The sequence below is a fragment of the Antechinus flavipes genome, chromosome 4 (genome assembly GCF_016432865.1).
Source record: "Antechinus flavipes isolate AdamAnt ecotype Samford, QLD, Australia chromosome 4, AdamAnt_v2, whole genome shotgun sequence".
NCBI lineage: Eukaryota > Metazoa > Chordata > Mammalia > Dasyuromorphia > Dasyuridae > Antechinus > Antechinus flavipes.
In genome coordinates, this window is record NC_067401.1 from 231,296,891 (window position 1) to 231,324,021 (window position 27,131).

Genomic DNA, 27,131 nt, shown 5'->3' on the forward strand with positions numbered 1-27,131 from the left:
TATTACGTTAATTCCTCATTTTTTCCCATTTAACTTTAACAAATTCTGAATACAGGAAATATTCCTAGTGCTAGTTTTCTGACATAAAGTGGAAACATCACTTGATTTGCAGTTTTACTTAGATTTTAATGCCGTCTCTGCTTCTTGCTCCTTGTGTGACAATGAAAATGTCATTTCATTCTCTGGTTCTTAATTTCATTATCTGTACGATAAACAAGATAATAAGGGGTCATTAAGATCACTTACAATTCTAGATATTATGATGCAATAAATCCATAGATTATATCTCAAAGGTGTTTAAGACATCTTTAAATATTTTACAGAAATCTTGACTAGATATGCCTTAGAATTCTGAGGCCTGCTTTCCTGCTTGATAAATGCCTAAACCATTTTCAGTTTAACTCAATATCTGACTGCTTCACATCCTCATCAGGAAATTTGTCTGTATACCAATAGTAGTCTTTTTATGCTTTAGTTTTTCTTCGGCCTTTCCTTTATATTTTTGTTTTACTTTGTGTCAATATAATTTCTATTTTTGTGTTTACTATCTATTCATTTATTTATCCATTAATCCATTTTTAAATTTCTATGGTTGTTTATCATCCCAAGCATTTAAAACAGTCTAAAATTATGGAGTAAAATTTGAAACACCTGGGGTATGTATGTTATTTTATTCTAATTTATCCTATAGATAGAATAACTTGTTCTTTTTTTTTCCATAGTGTAATAGGTTGGCACAAAATCAGTTTCAAGGAGTAGTGGAGAAAAGGAAGGGATTAGATAGTTTTATCAGATTAAAAAATATTAATAGTCCTAATTGTTACTAAGCAGATATTAGTGAAAAGAGAAAGAACTGCAGCAAAAAGACATGCAAGTGTGAATACTGTATCTAGTTTCATAATCATATTTAATATAACAAAGATATCTGCTTCAAAAGATTGTCTTTTACTATTCCTACTGGAAACCCATTCCTCTCATCTCCTTGAGGGATTTTAAATAATCAAAAGATAAGATGAAAGGTCTGCATAAAGTAAATTAAGCTTACTGCTTTCACATGTGGATACAATATTTGTTGTAATTGAGTTTGTGTAATGATCCTATTTAATAATTTCATTTAATATAATGTGATATCCAATAATATAAGACTTTGAGAGGCAGCAATTACTAAGCACACTGGAGGAATAGCAGAGATTATGATATGAATTGGCATGATATCAAATATGGGACAATTAGAAGGGAAAGGATGCTTGGCAAAAGTCAGCCTAGGGGGAATTTTTTTTGTAAATGACATAAGATGGGTTTCAACAAGATGAAGACAATGATTAATACAAAGAAAATAGGGGACAATAAAAATAAACATGTAGTTTCTAAATGACAGCTGCCAAAAAAAAAATCCAATGGCTTACATCATGGGGATCTCCATTCCTGAGAAGTGAATTATATTATTGGAAATAACTTTGAACATGTAAAGAGATTTATAATTCAATTGATAACAAATATACAAGGAAGTTAATAAGGATAGAATTAAATAATATAAGTTTTTTTTTTTTGAAAGCATATTTTGACATGGAAAAATTGCCCATGGGTTGGCATAGAACACAAGACCTGTAATAAAACATATGGTGTTCTCTACAGAGTTCCTCAGATCAGTGGGAAACTTTGAGCTCATTATACCCCAGTCACCTTCAGTATTCCTTGCAACATCACTTCAATGTGATTTTTAAAATGGAACTTTTATGCTACTTGAGGTCATTGTGAATTAAAGAACACTTGTACAAATCAGATCCGATTCGCAGGCAAACTTTTATTTTTAGATGCTTCCTTAAAAATGTTTCCAAATATATATGTATATATATATATATATATATATATAAAATTAAAGCATGAATGTTATTGATTGACTTAGTTTTAGGGTTTTTATCAGCATATGAAATAAAATTTTCTTTTTTTTCTTTTTTTCTTTTTATAAATTTTTATTTAATAATTACTTTATATTGACAGAATCCATGCCAGGGTAATTTTTTTTTTATAACATTATCCTTTGCACTCGTTTCTGTTCCAATTTTTCCCCCCTCCCTACCTCCACCCCCTCCCCTAGATGGCAAGCAGTCTTTTATATGTTTGATATGTTGCAGTATATCCTAGATACAATATATGTTTGCAGAACCGAACTGTTCTCTTGTTGCATAGGGAGAATTGGATTCAGAAGGTATAAATAACCCGGGAAGAAAAACAAAAATGCAGATAGTTCACATTCGTTTCCCAGTGTTCTTTCTTTGGGTGTAGCTGCTTTTGTCCGTCATTTATCAATTGAAACTCAGTTAGGTCTCTTTGTCAAAGAAATCCACTTCCATCAAAATATGTCCTCATACATTATCGTTGTTGAAGTGTATAATGATCTCCTGGTTCTGCTTATTTCACTTAGCATCAGTTCATGTAAGTCTCGCTAGTCCTCTCTGTATTCATCCTGCTGGTCATTTTTTTTTTTTTTTTTGATTTTTTTTATTATGGTATTTTTTTTTAATTTTTATTTAATAATTACTTTATATTGACACTCGTTTCTGTTCCGATTTTTTTTTCCCTCCCTCCCTCCACCCCCTCCCCTAAATGGCAAGCAGTCCTTTATATGTTGGATATGTTGCAGTGTATCCTAGATACAATATATGTTTGCAGAACCAAACAGTTCTCTTGTTGCATAGGGAGAATTGGATTCAGAAGGAATAAATAACCCGGGAAGAAAAACAAAAATGCAGATAGTTCACATTCGTTTCCCAGTGTTCTTTCTTTGGGTGTAGCTGCTTTTGTCCGTCATTTATCAATTGAAACTCAGGTCTCTTTGTCAAAGAAATCCACTTCCATCAAAATATGTCCTCATACAATATCGTTGTCGAAGTGTATAATGATCTCCTGGTTCTGCTCATTTCACTTAGCATCAGTTCATGTAAGTCTCGCCAGTCCTCTCTGTATTCATCCTGCTGGTCATTTCTTTGGTCACAAATTTCTTTCTCCTCCACAAGTCTGAGAGATAAACTATTCTTTGTTCCTCTAATTTATTTATAATCTCGTTCTTTATGCCTAGGTCATGGACCCATTTTGATCTTATCTTGGTATATGGTGTTAAGTGTGGGTCCATGCCTAATTTCTGCCATACTAATTTCCAATTATCCCAGCAGTTTTTATCAAATAATGAATTCTTTTCCCAAAAGGTAGGGGCTTTGGGTTTGTCAAACACTAGATTGCTATAGTTGACTATTCTGTCTTGTGAACCTAACCTTTTCCACTGATCCACTAATCTATTTCTTAGCCAATACCAAATGGTTTTGGTGACTGCTGCTTTATAATATAATTTTAGATCAGGTACAGCTAGGCCACCTTCATTTGATTTTTTTCATTAATTCCCTTGAGATTCTCGACTTGTTATTGTTCCATATGAATTTTGTTGTTATTTTTTCTAGGTTATTAAAATATTTTCTTGGAAGTCTAATTGGTATAGCACTAAATAAATAGATTAGTTTAGGGAGTATTGTCGTCTTTATTATGTTCCCTTGGCTGATCCAAGAGCACTTAATATTTTTCCAATTATTTAAGTCTGACTTTATTTGTGTGGAGACTTTTTTTTATAATTTTGCTCATATAATTCCTGACTTTCCTTTGGTAGATAGATTCCCAAATATTTTATGGTATCAATAGTTATTCTGAATGGAATTTCTCTTTGTATCTCTTGCTGTTGGGTTTTGTTGGTGATGTTTAAAAATGCTGAGGATTTGTGGGGATTTATTTTGTAGCAGCTACTTCGCTAAAATTATGAATTATTTCTAATACCTTTTTAGTAGAATCTCTGGGGTTTTCTAGGTATACTATCATATCATCTGCAAAGAGTGATAGTTTGGTTTCCTCATTGCCTACTCTACTTCCTTTAATGTCTTTCTCCACTCTTATTGCCGAGGCTAGTGTTTCTAATACGATATTAAATAATAATGGTGATAGTGGGCAACCTTGCTTCACTCCAGATCTTACTGGGAAAGGTTCCAGTTTTTCCCCATTGCATATGATGCTTACTGATGGTTTTAAATATATGCTCCTGACTATTTTAAGGAAAAGTCCATTTATTCCTATGCTCTCAAGTGTTTTTATTAGGAATGGATGTTGGATTTTATCAAATGCTTTTTCTGCATCTATTGAGATGATCATATGGTTTTTGTTTGTTTGGTTATTGATATAGTCAATTATGCTAATAGTTTTTCTAATATTGAACCAGCCCTGCATTCCTGGTATAAATCCTACTTGGTCATAATGTATTATCCTGGTGACGATTTTCTGTAATCTTTTTGCTAATGTTTTATTTAAGATTTTAGCATCAATATTCATTAGGGAGATTGGTCTATAATTTTCTTTCTCTGTTTTCAGCCTACCTGGTTTAGGTATCAGTACCATGTCTGTGTCATAAAAGGGTTTGGTAGGACTCTTGCAATCCCTATTTTTTCAAATAGTTTATTTAGCATTGGAGTTAATTGTTCTTTAAATGTTTGGTAGAATTCACATGTAAATCCATCTGGTCCTGGGGATTTTTTCTTAGGGAGTTGATTGATAGTTTGTTCTATTTCTTTTTCTGAGATGGGACTGTTTAGGATATTTACTTCTTCCTCTGTTAGTTTGGGCAAGCTATATTTTTGGAGGTATTTTTCTATTTCATTAAGTTGTCGAATTTATTGGCATAAAGTTGGGCAAAGTAACTCCTAATTATTGCTCTAATTTCCTCTTCGTTAGTGGCGAGTTCTCCCTTTTCATTTTTAAGACTAACAATTTGATTTTCCTCTTTCATTTTTTTAATCAGATTTACTAGGGGTTTGTCTATTTTGTTGGTTTTTTCATAGAACCAACTCTTAGTTTTATTAATTAATTCAATAGTTTTTTTTACTTTCAATTTTATTGATCTCTCCTTTTATTTTTAGAATTTCAAGTTTAGTGTTTGACTGGGGGTTTTTAATTTGTTCCTTTTCTAGCATTTTTAGTTGCAAACCCAATTCATTGACCTTCTCTTTCTCTATTTTATACAAATAGGCCTCTAGAGATATGAAATTTCCCCTTATTACCGCTTTGGCTGCATCCCATATATGTTGGTATGATGTCTCATTATTATCGTTTTCTTGGGTGAAGTTATTAATTATGTCTATGATTTGCTGTTTCACCCAATCATTCTTTAGTATGAGATTATTTAGTTTCCAATTATTTTTTGGTCTACTTCCCCCTGGTTTTTTGTTGAATGTAATTTTCATTGCATTGTGGTCTGAAAAGGATGCATTTATTATTTCTGCCTTACTGCATTTGAGTTTGAGGTTTTTATGTCCTAATATATGGTCAATTTTTGTATAGGTTCCATGAACTGCTGAAAAGAAAGTGTATTCCTTTCTGTCTCCATTACATTTTCTCCACAGATCTATGATATCTAACTTTTCTAGTATTCTATTTACCTCTTTGACTTCTTTCTTATTTATTTTGTGGTTTGATTTATCTAATTCTGAAAGTGCAAGGTTAAGATCTCCCACTATTATAGTTTTACTGTCTATTTCTTCTTGCAGCTCTCTTAATTTCTCTTTTAAGAATTTAGATGCTACCCCACTTGGTGCATATATGTTTAATATAGATAGTGCTTCATTATCCATGCTGCCCTTTAGCAAGATATAGTGCCCTTCCTTATCTCTTTTAATTAGTTCAATTTTTGCTTTAGCTTGATCTGAGATCAGGATGGCTACCCCTGCTTTTTTGACTTCACCTGAAACATAGTAGATTTTGCTCCAACCTTTAACCTTTAACCTGCATGTATCTCCCCGCTTCAGGTGTGTTTCCTGTAAACAACATATTGTAGGATTCTGGCTTTTAATCCATTCTGCTAACTGCTTCCTCTTTATGGGGGAGTTTACCCCATTCACATTTATGGTTAGAATGACCAATTCTGTATTACTTGCCATCTTGTTAACCCCAGTTTATGCTTTTCTCCCTTCTTTCCCCTTTCCCCCCTTCCCAGTATTAAGCTTGTGAGCACCACTTGCTTCTCACAGCTCTCCCTTTTTAGTATCCCTCCCCCCGCCTTAGAGTTCCTCCCCCTATCTTACCCCTTTCCCTCCCAGTTTCCGTATTCCCTTTCGCTTAGCTTATTCCTTTCCTTTTCACTTTTCCCTTCTCACTTTTCAATGAGGTGGGAGAAGTTTCACCATAGATTGAATATGTCTTAAGATTTTTCACTTAAAGCCAATTCTGAAGGCAGTAAGATACCCACTATATTCATCCCCCTCCATTCTTTCTCTCAGATATCATAGGTTTCCTATTCCTCTTCATGAGATGTACTACCCCCACTTTACCCTTTTTCTGGTACAATGTCCTTTCCACATCAATTTCTAGAACAAGGTATACATGTATTCTTTATTAATCTATATAGTCGAAATATAGTTCCCAAGATTAATCTTTACCTTTTTAGATTTCTCTTGAGTTCTATATTTGTAGATCAAACTTTATGTTTAGTTCTGGCTTTTTCATCAGAAATAGATGAAATTCGCTTACTTCATTGAATGTCCATCTTCTTCCCTGGAAAAAGATGCTCATTCTCGCTGGGTAAGTTATTTTTGGTTGCATACCAAGTTCCTTAGCCTTTCGGAATATCATATTCCAGGCCCTTCGATCTTTTAATGTGGATGCTGCCAGATCCTGGGTGATCTTTATTGTGGCTCCTTGATACTTGAATTGGGTTTTCCTAGCCACTTGCAATATTTTTTCCTTCGTCTGAGGGTTCTGGCATTTGGCCACTATATTCCTTGGTGTTTTGATTTTAGGATCCCTTTCAGTGGGTGATCGATGAATCCTTTCAATGTTTATTTTTTCCTCTGTTCCTATGACTTCTGGGCAGTTCTCTTTGATAATTTCCTGGAAAATAGTGTCCAGGCTCTTTTTTTCATCATGTTTTTCTGGAAGTTCAATGATTCTCAGATTGTCTCTCCTGGATCTGTTTTCCAGGTCTGTTGTCTTCCCCAGAAGGTATTTCACATTCTTTTCCATTGTTTGATTTTTTTGGATTTGCTTGACTGATTCTTCTTGTCTCCTCGAGTCATTCAATTCCCATTGTTCGATTCTGATTTTCAGTGAAGTATTTTCTTCACTCACTTTTTTAAAATCTTTTTCTAATTGGCCCATTGAGTTCTTTTGTTCTGTGGAATTTTTTTCCATTTTGCCAATTTTGTTTTCCAGTTCACCAATCCTATTTTTCACGGATTTTACTTCTTTATCCACTCTCTCTTTAACTGACTTCTCCAGGCTCTTTTGCCAAGCCTCCCTCTCCTTTTCCCATTTTTCTTCTAGCTCCCTTGTGAGAGCCTTTTTAATTACTTCTATGAGGTTCATCTGTGCTAAGTAATAGATGATCTCCTCCTTTGGGGATTCACCTGGAGACAGTCTGTTTTTAGTCTTCTTAGGATTTAGAGTCTGCTCTCTATCTGTATAGAAGCTGTCATGGGTTAAAGTCCTCTTCAGTTTCTTGCTCATTCTGTCTAATAATCAAAGACAAACTAGCAAAGAAAAACAGAAAAAACTGGAGTCTTTCTTTGGGGGAGGGGCTGGGTGGTGTTACCGAGCTTCCTCTCCACACTGCTGGGGGCAGCAGTGAGGCACTGGCCCGACTGTGCTGTGCCTGCACTCTGAGATCCTAGATCATGCTGAGTCACTGTGGGGGGGGAAGGGGGGAATGGCCAGGTCCCGGGAGACTCCAGCTGTTTGGGGTTGTATTCTTCAGCCCCGGTGTTTTTAGCTTCTCTGCTGGGCTGCTGACTTGCTGCCGGAGCAAAGTATCCAAACCTGTAGCGAAGCTCTCCCTGCAGAGACGGCTGCGATCACTCCCCACCCCCTCTCCAGTCTGTCCTCGTGCTCTCACTGCCGCTGCCCGCCGCCTGCGTCCAATCTAAAACCGTCCCAGCCTTCCAGTAAAGACAGACCTTTCTTGGCGAATGTCAAGGATGGCTTCTCTTGGTAACTATTTGTGGGTTTTTTTTCAGTCAAGCATTAATTCAGAGGCTTGTAATGAAATGGATAGTGAGAGAAAGTGTGGAGCTACACAGCTGGGTGCCTCCTCTCCGCCATCTTAACCGGAAGTCCGAAATAAAATTTTCAAAAAAAATTTGCCATTATTCTTATATGGGGTAATTTTTTTTCAGTGATGTGTTGGACTTTTTTACATTTCATAGTTCAGAAATTTTACAGCTGGAAGAACCCTTATAGGTCAGGTAATCTTAATTCCTAATTTTATAGATAAAGAAACCGAGATAGGAAAAATAATTAGCAAAACTGGGATTTGCTTCTGGAGATCTGATTCCATTTCCTTCTTATGATTTCATTTAGTGAAGAGGATTTCCAATGTAGAAATACCTTTCAATTGCTAATTTCTATGCTGCATTACAAACTCTATTTTCGATGTGCTATGATTAAACTTAAACATGAATAGTTCTTGATGTGTTGCCTTTAGCAATAAGAGTGCAACTTTATTGATTGGAGTGATTTTCCTTTTTTTTTTTTTTTCTTCTTTTTTTAACAATTTTTTTTGAAAAAAAAATTCTTTACATTATTCCTTGTACTCACTTCTGTTCCAACTTTTTCCCTCCCTCCCTTCACCCCTTCCCCCAGATGGCAAGCAGTCCTATACATGTATACATGTTAAATATGTGACATATATCCTAGAAACAATATGTTTGCAGAACCGAACACTTCTCTTGTTGCACAGGAAGAATTGGATTCAGAAAAAAAAAATAACCCTGGAAGAAAAACAAAAATGCAAACAGTTTACTTTTATTTCTCAGTGTTCTTTCTTTGGGTGTAGCTGTTTCTGTCCATCATTGACCAATTGAAACTGAGTTAGATCTTCTCTTTGTCGAAGAAATCCACTTCTGTCAGAATACATCCTCATAGAGTATCGTTGTTGAAGTATGTAATGATCTCCTGGTTCTGCTCATTTCACTTAACATCAGTTAATGTAAGTCTCTCCAAACCTCTCTGTATTCATCCTACTGTTCATTTCTTAGAGAACAATAATATTCCATAGCATTCATATACCACAATTTACCCAACCATTCTCCAATTGATGGGCATCCATTCATTTTCAAATTTCTAGGCACTACAAACAGGGCTGCCACAAATATTTTGGCACATACAGGTCCCTTTCCCTTTTTTAGTATCTCTTTGGGGTATAAGCCTAGTAATCACACTGCTGGATCAAAGAGTATGCACAGTTTGATAACTTTTGGGGCATAATTCCAGACTGCTTTCCAGAATAATTGGATTCGTTCACAACTCCAACAATACATCAGTGTCCCAGTTTTCCCACATCCCCTCCAACATTCATCATTATTTTTTCCTGTCATCTTAGCCAATCTGACAGGTATGTAGTGGTAAGATTTTTTTCTTAAGGAATCATTCATGGCTTGTTCAATTTCTTTCGTCTCAAATGAGGTTCTTCATATATTTTATTTCCTCTGTTAATCCAGGCAATTTATATTTTTGAAAATATTTATTCATTACAATTAGATTAGCAGATTTGTTGGCACACAGTTGGGAAAAATGATTCCTAATTATTGCTTTTATTCCTTCTTTAAGTTCACATTTTTCATTTTTGATATGGCATATTGGTTTCCTCTTTCTTTTTCCTAATCACATTAACCAAAAGTTTATTTTTTGTTTATTTTTTCATAAAACCAAGTCTAAGTTTTATTCATTAGTTTTCTTAATTTTTTTTATTAATCTCTCTTTTGATTTTCAGAATTGATAATTTGGTATTTAATTGAGAGGCCTGCTTTGTTATTTTTCTAGCATTTTTAGTTGTATGAAGTATTAATTGATTTTCTCTTTCTCTATTTAATTCATTTAAACATTTAGAGATAAAATTTCCCCTACGAACTGCTTTGACTGCATCCCCTAATTTTGGTATGCTTTATTGTCATTCACTTGGATGAAATTATCAATTGTTTCTATGATTTGTTTTTTGACCCATACATTCTTTAGGATTAAATTATTTAGGTTTCCACTAATTTTTAGTCTATTTTTCCATGGCTCTTTATTAAACATATTTTGTTGCATCATGGTCTGAAAAAGCATTTTTTTTTGCATTTGATTATGAAATTTTTATGTTCTAAAATATGGTCAGTTGATATTGTATGTATGTGCCATGTACCACTGAGAAAAAAAGTGTATTCTTTTCTAATCCAATTTTGTTTACATCCTTAAATCCCTTTTCATTTTTGGATAGAATTATTTTGTTCTGAAAGAGGGAGGTTGAGATCACACACTAGTATAGTTTCGCTATCTATTTATTACCACAACTCACTTAACTTCTCCTTTAGGAAATCTGGATGCTATAAGACTTAGTACATATTTGTTTAGTAGTATTATTACTTCATTACTTAAAATACCCTTTAGCAAGATATATTTTCCTTTCTTATCTCTTTCAATTATATCTCTTTTGGCTTTTGTTTTGTTTGTGACCAGGTTTTCTAGCCCGCTTTCCCCCCCCCTTCCTTTTATTTCAGCATAATATATTCTGTTTCAGCCTTTTACTTTTACTTTGCATATATCCATCTGCTTCAAATGTGTTTCTTATAACTTATAAAAGTTATGCCATAACTTTTAATCCATTCTATAATTTGCTTTTGTTTTATGGAAGCATTTATCCCATTAACATTTACAATTATGATTGCTAACTCTGTATTTTTCTACAATCAGTTTTTCTTAAGTTATACTTTTCTCTTTCCTTTCATCTTTTCACTTCTCTTCAATGTTTTGTTCTGACATACCATCCTCAATCCTCCCTCCCTTATATCAACTTTTCCTCTTACTTTCCCCTACTCTTCCTTATAAGGTAAGACAAATTTATCTTATCTTTATCTTATCTATACCCCTTTCCTCTTCTATTTATGTCCTCCCTTCTATAATCCTTCTTTCTTCCTTTTTGTTTCACTTTCTCCTCCTGCTTCCTTATAGCGGAAGGTAAATTTACATCACCAATGAGCTGTGTATTTTATTGCCTCTTTCTTTGAGTAAAATACAATGAGATAAGAAAAATACAATGAGATAAAGCATTAAAAAAAAAAAAAAGGTGTTTGTACCTCATGTCATGTAATTAGCCCCATGTTATGTGCTTTTTTCTACCAATACAATTCTGTTTTGCACCTTTTAAATTAGTTTTATATCATCATATAAAAGTTAACTTATACTCACACCCCCTGGTTATGTATAATCTTTCTAATGCCATAACAAAGATAATATATTTACAACAATCTAAGAAACAGACAACATGATCAGTGCTGAGCAATTTTTATATCCAGACAAAGCCATTTGCTTAAGTTATACCGTTTCATATGTTATCAAAGTAAATCCAAATTTTGTCCTATATCTTGACCTAGAATTCATCAGCGTCTTTTTGCAGATCTCTTATTAGTTTTATCTAACCATACAGAGCAGACTGTCTTTATATTTCTACCTTTGTATAACTCTTAAAAAACCTTTCCAGGAATTGAGTGGATATCCACCAACTGGTAAATGGATGGATAATTTATGGTATATGAATGTAAGAGAATGAGGAAGTGCTGAGCACACTGATTTCAGAAAAGCTTGTAAAGACAAAAACTAAAACTGAAAAAGTGAGCAGAGCCAGAATATTCTACACAGTAACAAGATTATTTTGGTGATCATCTGTGATAGAATTACCCCTGCTCAAAAATTCAGTGATCCAAATCAATTATAATTGGCATAGGATGTTAATATTTTTAAATAAAAATGTATATTTTTGCTACATAAGGACTTGAATGATTAGGGATTCATATTTTTGTTGTTATTATTGATAACTGTCATGAAAACTACCTACTTTTCCAAATAAATAATGCTTTTTTTTTCCTTAATCAATGTATTGGAAACAAAATGTAAGAACAGAAAATGTTCATTAAAAATTTCCATGTATTTCCTAGTGTTCTTTAAAAAAAATACCCTTGGATTACCTACCATCTAGGGGAGGGAGTGGGGGAAAGGAAAGGAAAAGTTGGAACAGAAGGTTTTGCAAGGGTCAGCACTGAAAAAATTACCCATGCATATGTTTTGTAAATTCAAAAAATAGGTACCCACAAAATGAAATTATTTAATTATAACCCCACCAGGAATAGACCTCCATGGCCTTTCAATTTTATTAGTCTACTTAAAATTTACCAGCATTTTATAGTTATCACCCTGGCTTCTGAATGTTTTCTAAAATGTATTTTGTCAAAAAAGTTTTCATAATATTGTTAGGGAAAATTGAAATGAAGTTAACCAAAGAGGGCAGGGGACAGTAAAGCAAATCACTCAAAAGACTATATTTCCACAAATGTTCAAAAAAGTGTTCTTCTGCTGTGAGGTTTATTGCCAACATTTTGAGAAACTGATGTCAAGAAAAAAATTCTTCAACTTCTTTTACTATTTCTCTTGTCTTCTTTTTGAACATATCTTTGCACTTCACCCACTTATGTCCTTATATTAACAATTTTCCATAAACCTAGAATATCCTTCTGTCCTCTGTCTTTTGAACAATCACAAATATTTTAAATATCAACTCAAATACCACCTTAACAAAACCTTCTTGAATCCATACTAGAAGTAATTATTTCTTTTCTTTACCTTTTACTTCATATGGCACTTTACTTATGCCTCTTCTTTTTATTTTTTATGAATTATTTTGTAACATTGTTATTTGTAGATATTCCATAAATTTCTGTTGGACTAGGGACTCCAGAAAGGCAGAATATGTTTTCTATGAATTTTTTTTCCTGCTATGTACAGTGCTCTGTTCATAGATGTCACACAATAAAGATTTTAGTTAAATTGCTAAGGCAAACTCTCCTAAATGCACAAATGTTTGCATCCCATCCCTATTCCTCCAGCAGATTGAACCCTATAGTCACTCACATCTATATTTCCTATCTACCTGACTGCTTCCCCACTCTTTAACACTATAAATTATTCTCTTATCCTTCATTTCTATTCTAAGTTTTAGAGAAACAATTGTCTCCTTATTCTACTACCTACCTGGCTTCATCTCAGTATACTTTACTGGTACTAGCCTATTAACTATGGATGCTCCACAGCTTTGTCCTAGGTTTGTTCTCTTCTTTATTTTATTTTCATTTGGCCATCTTCTCCATTCTTGTGTATATTACATAATAACTATTCTCAAATCTATTTATTCAGCCCTGAGCTCTATAATCTCCAGTCTTGCAATACAAACTGCTTAATGGACATCTAAATTTGAATGTCTTATAGACATCTTCAAATCAACATACTCAAAATTGAATTCATTATCTTTCCCCAAAACTTTATCTTTTTCCTAACTTTCTTATACTGTTAAAATTACTGTCATCCTCCCAGATTCCCAGACCAAAAAATCAGATGTCATCTTGTCTTCTTTCTCACCTCCTATTGTTAAAGTCTATTGATTTCACCTCTACATGTTCTTTCCCTTTTTTTTTTTTTTTGATGGACACTGACTTGATGATGATATTCATTTCTTCACTCATGGACTATGACAGTAACATTCTGATTGGGCTGCCTGTATTTCTCTGCTCCATTCTACATTATCCATTCTGCTATTAAATCAATCTTTTAAAATACAGATCTGATCATATCCTTTGCTTATTCAACAAACTACTGATTTATTATTTTTGAAGGAAAAATTGGACATTTTGTATTTGTAAATAGAAAATTACTGTGAGAGAGACATAAGGATGGTAACTGATCAGACTTCCATTTTACAAAAATCATTTTGGTGGGTGAATAAAGACTGAACTGTAAGCAGGGGAGAGATTCATGGCAGGTGGACCCACAAGTAAACTTTTAGCAGCCAGGAAGTAAAGTAATGAGGGACTTAGTGTCAAAATAGAGTAGAGTATACCTCCACTAGAAAACTCATGGTTCCCTATCATTTCTAGGTTCACACATAAAATCCTTTTATGGACTTTAAAATTTCTTTACAAGGGCTCCAATATACTTTGTGATTTCAGGACAGTGATGTTTTACTGTTCCTCTAATAAGATATTCCCTATTGTCATGATGGACATTTTCATTAGCAGTGCCCCATGCATAGAATGTTCTGCCTTTTAATTTCTACCACTTGGATACTCTCAAGTCCCTGTTTGTTTCTAAAGAAGTCTTTCCAAATCCCCTTTAACTATAGTGCATTGCTCTCAGTTAACTATATCAAATTTATTGTCTTACTTGTTTGTACATAGTTATTTGCATGGTCTTTCCTCCAATAAACTGTATGCTCTGAACTCAAAAGTTGTCAAAATTTTTGTTGTTGCTTTAATGTTTTGTTTGCTCTGTTCTTTTTTGTCTTTCTTTGTATCTCCAGCCTGGAATGTTGTCAGAAATTAATAAATTTGTTGACTGATTAAAACTTATTTGAAATGCTTTATGTACTGTCTCCAAATATCCATTATCCACATGGTTATCAGATTACCTTAGCTTCCGGTTAATATCTACTTATTATCATACCTTCACCGGAACAACGCATACTATTTTTAAATTCCAGTTCTAAATTGCAACATTTCTTTGTTTTTGCATGCTCACAAATATTAATGAAAGTCAAAATTGGTCTCATGCTACTAAAAAGAAGGTTTCTACTGTATGTTGTAAATTTGATTATGCTCATTATACTATAAGTATAAAAGAGGATTCATTATCTTCTTCCTTAAATCCCAAAGGCTACCCTCCCTTCTATGTTTTTTATTACTACAAAGGGCAACATTATCTTCCCAGTCTCCATGCTCACAAAATAGGATTCATTTTGGTTTCTTCACTATTTCTCACCCCCTGACCTTATATCCAAGCTATTGTCAACACATAAGTTTCACCTATAAGACATCTCTCAAATATGTCCCCATCTCTAATGTGACAGTATGACAGACATTATGCTCTCATACCATGATCACTGAAATAGTTTGCTCATGATTCTGCCTGTTTCAAGTCTCTTCCCTGCTTTCAGTCCATTCTCCATTTAGTTATTACACTAATTTCTGTAAAATTTAAGTCTGATGACTCAGGGCCCCACTGTGTCCCTTAACTCCCTCCAGCCATAAAATGCAGTAGCTCCATATTGGATGCTATTTTTTGCAAATGGAATGTTTTGCTTTTTCCTTCCTTTTGTAATTCAACCAAATTATACTTTCCCCTGTATTTCTATATCATATTCCTTAATACGTAATCTGTAGTCTAGTGATATTAGAATCTAGTTTATTCCTATTTTTGGTTATTTTGTTGTCAGAAGATAAATGAGAAAGATAAATTTTATGATGCATGGAGAAGCACAAAAGGGCTATTACAGTAGCAGGAAAAAAGAAAGGACTGACTTTTATTTGAACTTTATTCTCATTGGATTTGGCTCTAAGAGGGAATAAAACACACACCCAGATGCATAGGGAAGTTTATCTTTATAGAGAAGTAGGAAGGAAAAGAAAAAAAAAAGAATTGGGAGGGAGAAGGTTTAATAGAAGATAAGGAAGAATGGAAAACAAATATAGGAGCGGAAAGGGCGAGGAGAATTTAATTGGTTGTTTGGTTGGTGTCCTTCATTCTCAAAGAGGAACAAAATGATATTACCAAGTTTGAATGAAATTACAGTGTGTCTAAGTGTGATTGATCAGACCAGTATGAGTTCAGATGCTCTGCTCTAAGTCCGACACAAATGGTCCTTATGAACATTTGGGGTGAACTTTCTAACTTTGCACATCTTGCATTTTTTCTGAACTAATTCAGTTCTACTTTGTTCATGGAACACAGCACCTATTCCAATGAAAGTATGTCATGTTGAATGATCCTTTGATAGTATCTCCTATGGCCTACAATCAGTTCTAAAGTTCTTAAGAGAGACGTTGAGGGCCCCTTTGTATCACTTTTCTGGCTATCTTATAAGTGCTTATCCTGTATCAGTTCTACATAAAATAATCTTTTTTGGAAAGTATACATTTACCATTTAAACAATGTAGGGAGGATGAGAGAAGGAAAGTTAAATTGAGAAAGATGGTAGGTCAAAAGTAAAACACTAGTGAAGGACAGGGTGAATGGAAAGAGGAAAGTATGAATGGGGGTGGTAAATAGAATTGTAAGAAAAAATAGTTATTAATCATATATGCTAATGTAAATGGAATGAATTCTCCAATAAAATGAAAGTGGATAGCAAAATAGATTTAAAAAACAGAAACCTATGATATCTTATTTACAAGAAACTTACCTGAAGAAGAGAGATACATGAAGAGTAAAGATAAGAGGCTGGAGTAAAATATATTTTACTTTAGCTGAATTTTTAAAAAAGATGCAGTGGTAACAGTTCTGATCCCAGGCAAAGCAAAAGCAAAACAAAAGTGTCTAACTGAAAAGATAAATACAGCAACTACATTTTGCTAAAAAGTTACAATAGACAATGAATTGATATTGATAGTAAACATGAATGCACCAAGTGGTTTAAGACCCAAATTCCTGGATATTAAGAGTCATGGGAAGAAATGGAGAGCAAAACAATAATACTGGACAATTGTCTCCTCTCAGAACCTGATGAATGTAATCACAAAATATCAAGAAAGAAGTTAAGTTAAAGGAGTTTTAGAAAAATTAGACATGATAAATCTGTGTAGAAAATTAAGTTAGTCTGGTATAGTTAGGCCACCTTCAAAAACAGAAAAAAAAAAAAAAAGAAAATTCTGTTAGGATAAAATGGAATAAATATTATTGTTAGTGTTATATGGAGCACACACACATACATATATGCACAAATTGATCATGTATTAATTAAAGCTTAAAAACCTCTCAATCAAATGAAGAAAGGTAGAAATATTGAATGCATCTTTTTCATGCCATAGTGCTATCTATCTATCTATCCACACACACACACATAATAAAGGAGGGCTTCTTAAACACTTCCCCTTATGACCTTTTTTCACCCAAGAAATTTTTACATGATCCCATATCAAATGTAAGGAAAGGTGTTTTTTGGCTGTGTTCATGCATGCACAGTGAAAAGTTAGAATTATTATATTCAGAACCAAGGATGCAGTGAAATTGTGTGATGTCAGCAACAAGATTATACAATGATCAAGTTGGATGGACATGGCTCTCTTCAACAATGAGATAATTCAAACTGGTTCCAATTGTTCAGTGATGAAGAGAGCCATCTACATGAGAGAGAGGCCTGTGAAAACTCAATGTGGTTTACAACATGTCATTTTCACTCTTTTTGCTGTTGTTTGCTTTGTATTTTGTTTTTCTTCTTTTTTGTGTGGCATGATAATTGCATAAATATATATACATATATTGGATTTAACATATATTTGTACCATATTTAACATATATTGAATTACTTGCCATCTAGGGGAGGATGTTAGGGAAGGGGAAGAAAATTGGAGCACAGGGTTTTGCAAGGACTGATGTTGAAGAATTGTCCCCTGTTTTGAAAAATAAAAAGATTTAAATTTAAAAAGAAGAAATTGTGTGATGCGACATGGGTAAGTGATGCCAAAAAATACTTCAAATGTATTACACATTTAATTTTGAATTAATTTTCAGTTATTTCATTTAGCAACCTTTTAGTGTTGGCAAAATGTTCATAAACCCCCACATTCATCTACATGGCCCCATATGAAGTTATGACCCACAGTTTAAGAAGTTTTGTAATAAAGGACTATGGAAAGAGTGTCAAAATTAATAACTAAAAAAAAAAAAAAAACTACATCATCTAATCTTAAAGCATGGATGGGTCAAAAGAAAAAAATCACAGAAAGAACCAGTAATTTCATCAATAAGAATGACAATAATGAGACAACATATCAAAATTTATGCAGCCAAAATAGTTCTTAGAGAAAATGTTTATATTTCAGTGCCTACATAAATAAAACAGAGAAAGAACAAATAAATTAATTGAGTATGCAACTAAAAAAGCTAGAAAAGGAACAAATTAAAGATCCACAATTAAATGTCAAATTAGAAATTCTTAAAATTCAAGAACTTAATAAAAATTTAAAATAATAAGATTATTTAATTAATTAATCAAGCATAATCAGTTTTATGAAAAAATGATAAAGATAGATAAATCCCTTGGTTTGTTTCATTTTTTAAAGAAAAAAAGCAAATTACAAGTAGCAAAAAAATAAAAGGATGAATTCACCAGCAATGAAAAGGAAATTAAAGCAATAATAAGGAGCTATTTTGTTTAATTTAAGCTAATAAATTTAACAATCTAAATGAAAGGAATGAATGTTTACAAAAATATAAATTCCTATACAAACAGAACAGAAAATAAAATAATTCAATAGTTCCATTTTAGAAAAAAGAAATTGAACAAAGCAGCAATGAACTTGGTTAGAAAAAAGAAATCTCCAGTGTCAGATTGATTTACAAGTAAATTTTACCAAACTTTCAAAGAACAATGAATTCCAAAATCATATAAACTATTTGGGGAATTAGACAATAAACGAGTCCTACGAAATTCCTTTCATGATGCAAATGTGATATGTACCAGGAAGAACCAATGAATATTGATACAAAAATTTACATAAAATATTAGCAAAGAGATTACAAAATATTATCACCATGATAACATACTGTGTCAAGGTGAAATTTATATAAGTAATGCAGGACTGGTTTAATATTAGGAAAACTTTCAATATAATCGAGCATATCAATAACAAACCTAACAAAAAATCATAAGATTATGTCAATAAATGGAGAAAAAAGCTTTTGACAAAATATAGCACCCTTTCCTATTAAAACACCAGAGAACATAGGAATAAAGGGAGCTTTTCTTAAAATGACAAATAGTATGCATCTGAAATCATCAGCAAATAAGCATAATGAGGATAAGTTAGTACTTTCCAATAAGTTCAGTGATGAAACAAAGATGATCATTACCTTGCTAATTATTCAATACAATAGAAGAAATGTTTGCTATAGCAGTAAATAAAATAGAAATTGAAATAATTAGAATAGACAATGAAGAGACAAACCTATCAATTTTTGTAGATATGATGGTATACTGAGAGAATCCTCAAGAATCAACAGGAACAATGACTATTATAACTTAGAAGAATTGAAGGATATACAACAAACCTACATAACAGTATTTCTATATATTATCAACAAAGTCCATCAGCAAGAGAAGTAAAGAAAAATTCCATTTAAAATAAGTGTAGACATTATAAAACATTTAGAAGTCTATTGACCAAGAGTGAATAATGTAAGAATGTTTGAAATAATTTCAGAAGATCACAGATTAAAAGCTAAAAAATGATCTGTGAGGCTTTTGAGTTCAACTGCAAAATTTTACTTTTAAGGAACTTAAGACTGGGAGAGGTGAAATTACACATCTAGTACCTGAGTCAGAATTGAACTCAGCTGTTATGATTTTGCCTTTAGAATTTTACTGTGTCACTTATAAAGAAGAGAACAAAAGAAGAGGATATTTTAGAGGAAGAAAAGACAGTATAGGAGGTTTGAATAAATGTATTTTAGGATGAGAGAAGAATAAAATATTCCAAGCTTAAAAGTGAAGTTACTGAAAATATCATAGTCACAGAAATAAATAAATTGTAAAGAATGTCAGGTATAGTAAGGAAGACAAGTTCAACTTTAGATATTGCTGAATTTGAACTGCAATAAAATATTCAGTTGAACAGATCCATTGGCTATTTGGGATTTGTGCTGTAAATATTTGGAACTGGGTATATGGAATCATTTGCCTAGCAGTGATAGTGCCTTTCAATGAGGCAAGACTACCAAAAGAGTACATAAGAAAACAAGAGAAGAGCAGAAAAAAGAAAAAAAAAATCTTATTGGGAGGTAAAAACATACTACTACTAATAACAATAACAATAGTAATAAAGAGCAGAAGGACAATAAGAATTAAGGAAATGGGAGAAGAAAATGCATTTAGAATGAAAGAATGAATATCATGAAAAGTTTAATGTTTTAAAAACCAAGGGAGTTATTTTTTTTTTAGAAGGAGGTAGTTACTTTGTCATAGTCAAAGTCAAAGGAATAACAAGAATTAAAAACCACCAGATTTAGCAGAAAAGGTGGGAGCAAAATAAGATAATTAGTGCACTTGGAAAGAACAATATAATAAATTAATTTCCTACCAATGGGTTGAGAAAGAATGGATAGTAAGAAAAATATTAGCAAATTCATTAGGGACCATGGACTAGTCCAGTTTTGCTGTAATAAAGTGATTACAATGAGATATTTATAGATTTATAGTTTCACAGCTATAAGCAATTCACAGTAAGCATTTTTGTTTTCTGTACAAATGCAGATAAGCATATGCTGTGGAATTTGTAGTGATAAAGATTTGCCTGGGACAGTGAAAGTTGACATTGCCTGAAGAAAGTCACACAGCTAGTATTTTAAATTTAAGGCAGGAACTTCCAAATTCTAAAGCAAATTCTTATACTGTTATGCTAGAAAGATTCCTGGGAAGAATGAGATAAGGTTATCTAAAGAGAATTTTTCACCTGATTAGCAAAAGCCTTGTATTTTACTCCCCAGGGAATAAAGAGCCAAAGATAGATTCCTGATGAAGGAATAATGTAGAAATGATGGTGTGGTGGTAGAAAAAAAATGATAGCGGAAATAAAATGATTTCTTAGGAGGCTACTGCAACAGTCCACTTCAATAATGTAAGGGATAGCATTGAGCCAAATACTGACTAGAAAAAGTTGAGTCAGGAATACTTGAAATTAAATATGACTGCAGACATTTACCACCAATCAATATGACCTTGAAAAAGTCACTTAAGCACTAACTCATTTTTTCTCATTTATAAAATTTATAACAATTATACCTCTTTCCTAAGGTTACAAAAATTAAATGTAATCACTGTAAGATGCTTTGTAAACTTAAAGTGTTATATAAATATTATTATTATTTTTAAATATTACTTAATAGATTTCTGATGGAGGAATAATATAGGAAAGATTGGTATAGTGATCAGATACATTAAATTATAAGTGTTTCAATTCACTTGAAGAAGTGAATTAACCTCTTTGGACCTCACATAATTCACAGGATGTTGAATTCTATGACTAAATTTCCTTTCCAAATTTAAATCTATTGGCCAAATCAACAATGCATGGATTATATTGCTGTAGTCTTCCTTTTTTTTCTTTTTCTTTTTCTTTTTTTTCTTTTTTTTTACAATTTATGATTGCATCTCTCATCAGTCAATAATCTGGGGATTTCTCTCATGCCACTTATAGTGCAAAATAGCTTCAGGTTTTGAATTTCTAGTTAAAAAAAATCAACTTTTAAATGGATGAAGTCTTCAAGTATCCCTCCCTCATACACATATCTTTACAGCTTCATTTAATATGTTATTTTGTTTCCCATTAGAATCAAATTTCTTTGAAGTCATGGACCATTTTTGTCTTTTGGCTTTGATCTATATTTCCAGGTTCATAGTAAGTGGTTAAAAATGTTTATTGACTGACTGAATAGGTATATGGAAATCACAATGAGGAAATTAAATAAGGCATAGGTTGATGATTATTCTGAAATTAGTAGTAACAGAGAGCTGTCTGCAACTATGGAAAATTTAGGAAACATTTCCACTTTAACAAAGACTTTGTATGACAAAGTCATATAGTTTTTTTGTTTATTTGTTTTTAATTTTTTAAATTTTTATTTTTTAGAATAATATTTTGAACCTAACTCTGACCTTAAAAGTAGTTCCATATGCATTCTACTATATTATTGGGAGAAAAGTGTGCATTATATTACAACAAACAACACTAATAGGACAAAGAGATATCTAAGGAAAAGTCATATGTCAGAAATGAAGTCTAGTGTGTTAATAATAAATGGCACCATAAAAATTAGAGGGTAAAGGAAATGGGGGAAGAAGGTGTATCTGAACTAGATGGAAGGTTTGGTGAGAGAAATGAAAGATGGCCAGGAAAGAGCTTGAATATAGATAGTTTATGACTCAGAATTATGTTTGGAATTTTTAGTGATACCATAAATTAATGAATTGTCATGAATGGATAAGTAGAAAAGGTAATTTTTATTTATCATTCTATGAACAAGAATTAGAATGTGGAGAGAAAAGGAATGACTTCATTTATGCCTGCATAGCAGAGAATAAAATGTTTATTCTAAGTTTCATGGCACTGGATACTATTATCTTGTAGCTTGCCTAAATATAGAGGCATAGTCTAATTTCACTCAACAACTCTCTATTTCTAAGCCTGGTAGAGAGATGAAACAGCTACAAAAAATCAGAATATAATTCACTTATGAAAAAATATAGAGTGTGATGGAAGGATATGAGTGCCATTATTAGTGAAACAGTGGAAGGAGAAACCAGTTTAAAGAATATTTAAAAAGAGAGACAATTGTACAAAGTCACTCTGAGAACAACAAAGGATGAAAAGAGTATAACTAATAGAAAGACTAATAAAAATGAGTTTGAAGGATTTATATTTTACAACAAACTTGTTGTTGCTGTTATTCTTGTTTTTTGTAATTGGCTGAGGCTTGAGTTGATGCACTGAGGTTCCAAGCACATGAGGCTAAATAGTAATTGGACCATACTCTATTAATATATAAGCTTGGAGAAAGAATGGTCCCTGCCTACTCTTTGTGCAAGTCCTGATGTGTTGTATAGGAAATGATGATTTTGGTGGGTGGAGGCAGAGGAGTGGAAAAGGAAGGGGAAGGAGAGACTGCTGGCTGGAGTCTTGACACAGCTGCTCACATTGCCATTGCGACGGTCTTTCAGCTCTCTCTGCTAGCTGGCTTCCTGTTGCAGCTGTCCATATTGCTATCGCAATCCTTCTTGCCCATATTGCTATTGAAATCTTTTTTCACCTCTTCACTTCAATAAAGATTGAAGATTTTTCCCTTAACCTGAATTCCTGACTCCGGTTGATTTTAAATACGCGGTCATCACAGTTTTTCCCACCAGGAAGTCTGATAAAGAGGTAATGTTAGACAAAACCCTCACCACCTATTTCCTAGATTATTAAAATGATCTCCCTGTCACAAATCTTTCCCCACACATCTCCTTTGCAGATAGCTGTCAATGTAATTTATCTTAAACAGAAATATGATTGCATCATTTACTGACTCAATAAACTATAGTGATTTCTTATTATAGTAAGAATAAAATACACACACACACATACATATAAATATGTATAAAATACACAATAAAAATATCTTCTGTTAAACTTTTAAAGCCAATTATAATTTGGCCCCAAATTCACTTCTCAGTCTCACTATATATTATTCTCTTTTGCTCTCAGCAATCTAGCCTTGTCTTTCTCACACAAAGCAAAAATCTCTCTCAAAACATTTGCATTGGCTGTACCTATTCTTGTAATATAAACCACAGGTTATCTCCATCTAATACAATCCTTTTCTTCATTCAAGGTTCATCTCCTACAATACTTTCTACTTGGTCTTTCTTATCTACCTTCCCACTAATTACATTTTATTTATATAACACATATTTGTTTATACATATTATCTTTGTGTTTGTATACACATACACACACACACACACACACACACACACACACACACACACACACCTCTTTGTAAGTAAGGATTGCGGCATTCTTTTTCTGTGCAATTGGAAGTTTCTAGTATATATAAAATACTGTGTTCCTTAACTGACTGATTTATTGAGTCATTACACCTGATCTCTAACATTGCAGCACTGTTAAAAATTATATAAGAGGCAGAAATAGTCTAAAGAGAAAAAAAGGGAGAGGATTTGAAAATAACTGGATTAGGAAATTTAACTAGAAAAAATATTGTGCTAGAGGTTACATGAATGTTAAAATATCAAGGGCTTAAAAATTTTGGACATCATTAATTTTAAATTAATCTAAATCTAAATGAAGAAAATTCAATATGATTAGTTTTTATGTTTACTTTTCTATGCATATAAAATGTTAATGATAGACATTTATATAGGCATAATAGGAAGTGTTCTTGACATAATTATAGGAGGCAAAATATTTAATGATAAACCACATATTTATGACTGTATAATAGCCAGAAACAATGAGAAAATAAGGATTTCAAACATGCATATTTATCCTTTTTTTTAAAAAATTGACTTAGTATAACTGAATGCTACTTAAAAGAGTATTTTTCAACATGATATTTCTATCCTAGATCAAAATTATTCAGTGTTCTTCAGAAGGAACAATGCTAGAAATAACCTTGTTTGATGATCCACTGATCATAAAACTTAGGTGAGCCAAAAAAAAAAAAAAGAAAGAAAGAAAGCAATATGTTTCCAAAAAGATTTTTCATTCTCCTGGAGGAAATACAAAACAGTATTCAAATTGAAATATGAGTTCCTGTGGATGATGAGCTATCTCATGTTTGACAACTGTGCTGGTAATATCAATATCTGAGATAGCAGAAGCTTTTTTCTGGAAGCTATCTGTTAAAAACTCAAAAGAATTTTGCAAAATTCCCCATATCAGAAAAATCAAGTGAATGAATATTGTCTGCTGACAATATTATGACATATAATTTGATTAATAATCTACAGAATTAATTTATTTTCAATATTTTCACATATATGTGCATGCATATATTATACACATGCATATTTATCATGTATCTTCCTATTTTTTCCTATTTCTTTATCAAAGAAAACAAATGTATAGTGATTATTGATAATTATTGGACAGAACTTATATTCCACTGGTATTTTCTTGATTTCAAAAGAATTTGAGATAAGTACCAAGCAAGACTTAAAATATCTTATATAGTTGATTTGGATACAAGTAGAATAAGTAAGTAATCTCTGCCACTGACGTCATTATTAATGAAGGTATCTCAGTTCTATTTGACTATAAAAATCACTTCAAAATGACCACTCTCTTGATACATGCCTGGAAGTTCAAGATCCAAAATATTCATGTGAGATAGTTCACCTATTCATATGCTTGAGTAAGGGGGGGGGGCGGAAACTATTTTCTTTTCCATATATTTAGAATATCAATTTTAAAAAAGAAAGAAAAATATATTCATGTAATGAATATATTTCTATCAAGGGTATTTACGTTTCTTGTCACCCTATATATTGCCACTCAAAAAGCACACAAATTCCACTGATTTTTTAGAACATAATGATTCCATGGGTACATCAACTGCAGAAACATGCTACAGAATATGTATAAGTATGTGAGTCTCTGAGTGTGTGTGTGTGTGTGTGTGTGTGTATGGAAGTGATTTCATGTAAAGCATGCAATTAATGTATTCTGCAGTATATTCAAAACATGAGTTTGTCAATAGTTTAGAAAATAGTTTCTCAATTTTCCAACCTATTTAAATAGAATTTAATTCATTTAAATGCTTTGAAACTATTCTACCATGGAAAAAAATTTTTAAGCACAACTTTGGAAAGGGGAAGTGGTTGGGGTAACATTTGAATCAAGGAGAATTTGGTAGAAGTAAGAAAAATAAGCAAAGTGACCAACATATTTTGATAAAATATTAGGTATTATAATAACTCAGCTTTACTCATTAGGATGTTATAATAATTTAAATTTTTCTCAGAAATTATATATATATATATGTATATAATATGAATTATATGAAACAATGGCTGATTTTCTCTTGGCCTTCCCTGATAAGATAGTCATCAAACTAGCTATTCAAAAATAGATATGATAAATTAGACACAAAAGAAAAATGAAAATCATATTTTAAATACTGACAAAAATGATGAAAAACTAAAACCAAGTTGCAATGACCACAGCAGGAGAATAAGAGCTGATGTCAAACTTTCTTTAGAACTAATTGTAAGGAAAAGGTTTATTTCCTTATTTCTGTGACACTGAAAATTTCCTTCATTTATTTTATAAACTTAAAATATAAAATACCAAGATATTTGATGAACCTTTTAAAAACTACAAAGCAGTTTTTAGGGAAAGTTTTATATCTTTACATGCTTCCTAGCATAAAATAGAGAGAGAAGTTCAATTAATGGATGATGCAACTAAAAAAGTTAGAAAAAAATTCAAATCTATACGTAAACACCAAATTTGAAAATCTGAAAATAAAAGAGGAGACTAATAAAATTGAAAGTAAGAAAACTAGTGAATAAACAAAATCAAATGTTGATTTTGTGAAAAAAGTAAAAAAAAATAGATTAATCTTTAGTTACATTGATAAGAAAAAGGAAAGAAGACAATGATTATATGCCAATAACTGATAATCTAAGTGAAATGGATGAATACTTACAAAAATATATATTAAGACAAGGACAGGTATTAATTAAATAGTTTCAATTTAGAAAAAAAAATGAACCCAAGCTTTTAGACAATTCTCTAAGAAAAAAAAAATTAGGGCCAGATGGATTTAAATGTGAATTTACCAAACATTTAAAGAACTATTAACACCAATACTACATAAACTCTTTGGAAAAATACAGAAAGGGGTCCTGCCAAATTCCTTTAATGACACAGATATGGTGCTGATACCTAAACCAGGAAGAATCAAAACAGAGAAGGAAAATTATGGACCAATTTTCCCAATGGATATTGATGAAATAATCTTAAATAAACTATTAGCAAAGAAATTACAACTAATTATGAAAAGGATAATTGTGGTGTTTTTTTTTTTTCTTTTATAATATAATGGTTCTCTCTGGGAGCAGGTTTCTTGGGGAGGTTTTCTGAAGGCAGCCTTAGTTTCAATTAAAAATAATAATCACCCAAATGCAGCCAGGTGTTAAAAGTTCAGATCTTTTATTGCTTCCTCCAAAATAGCCTAGTCAGTTTTTTTAGTGGCCTATCTTTCTGCTTGGTTCCAAGAGCTTTTGCAGTTGTCCTTCAGCCTCCAGCCAGCACAAAGTTGGAAAATGGAATGGATCTCTCTTGTCTCCAAGAGAGGGCTTCTGGCTCTCAATCTCCCAGAGTGCTCCTTCCGAGTCTTGTCTCCTTGCCTGGGGCTGGGCAGCTTTCTGGAGAGCCTTTCAGACCAGCCTTGGTCTCAGTGAGGGAAGTGCAGGAGGCCAGCCACCATTCCAAATATCTCCAGCCAGCACCAAGGTGAAAGTTGGAATGAAT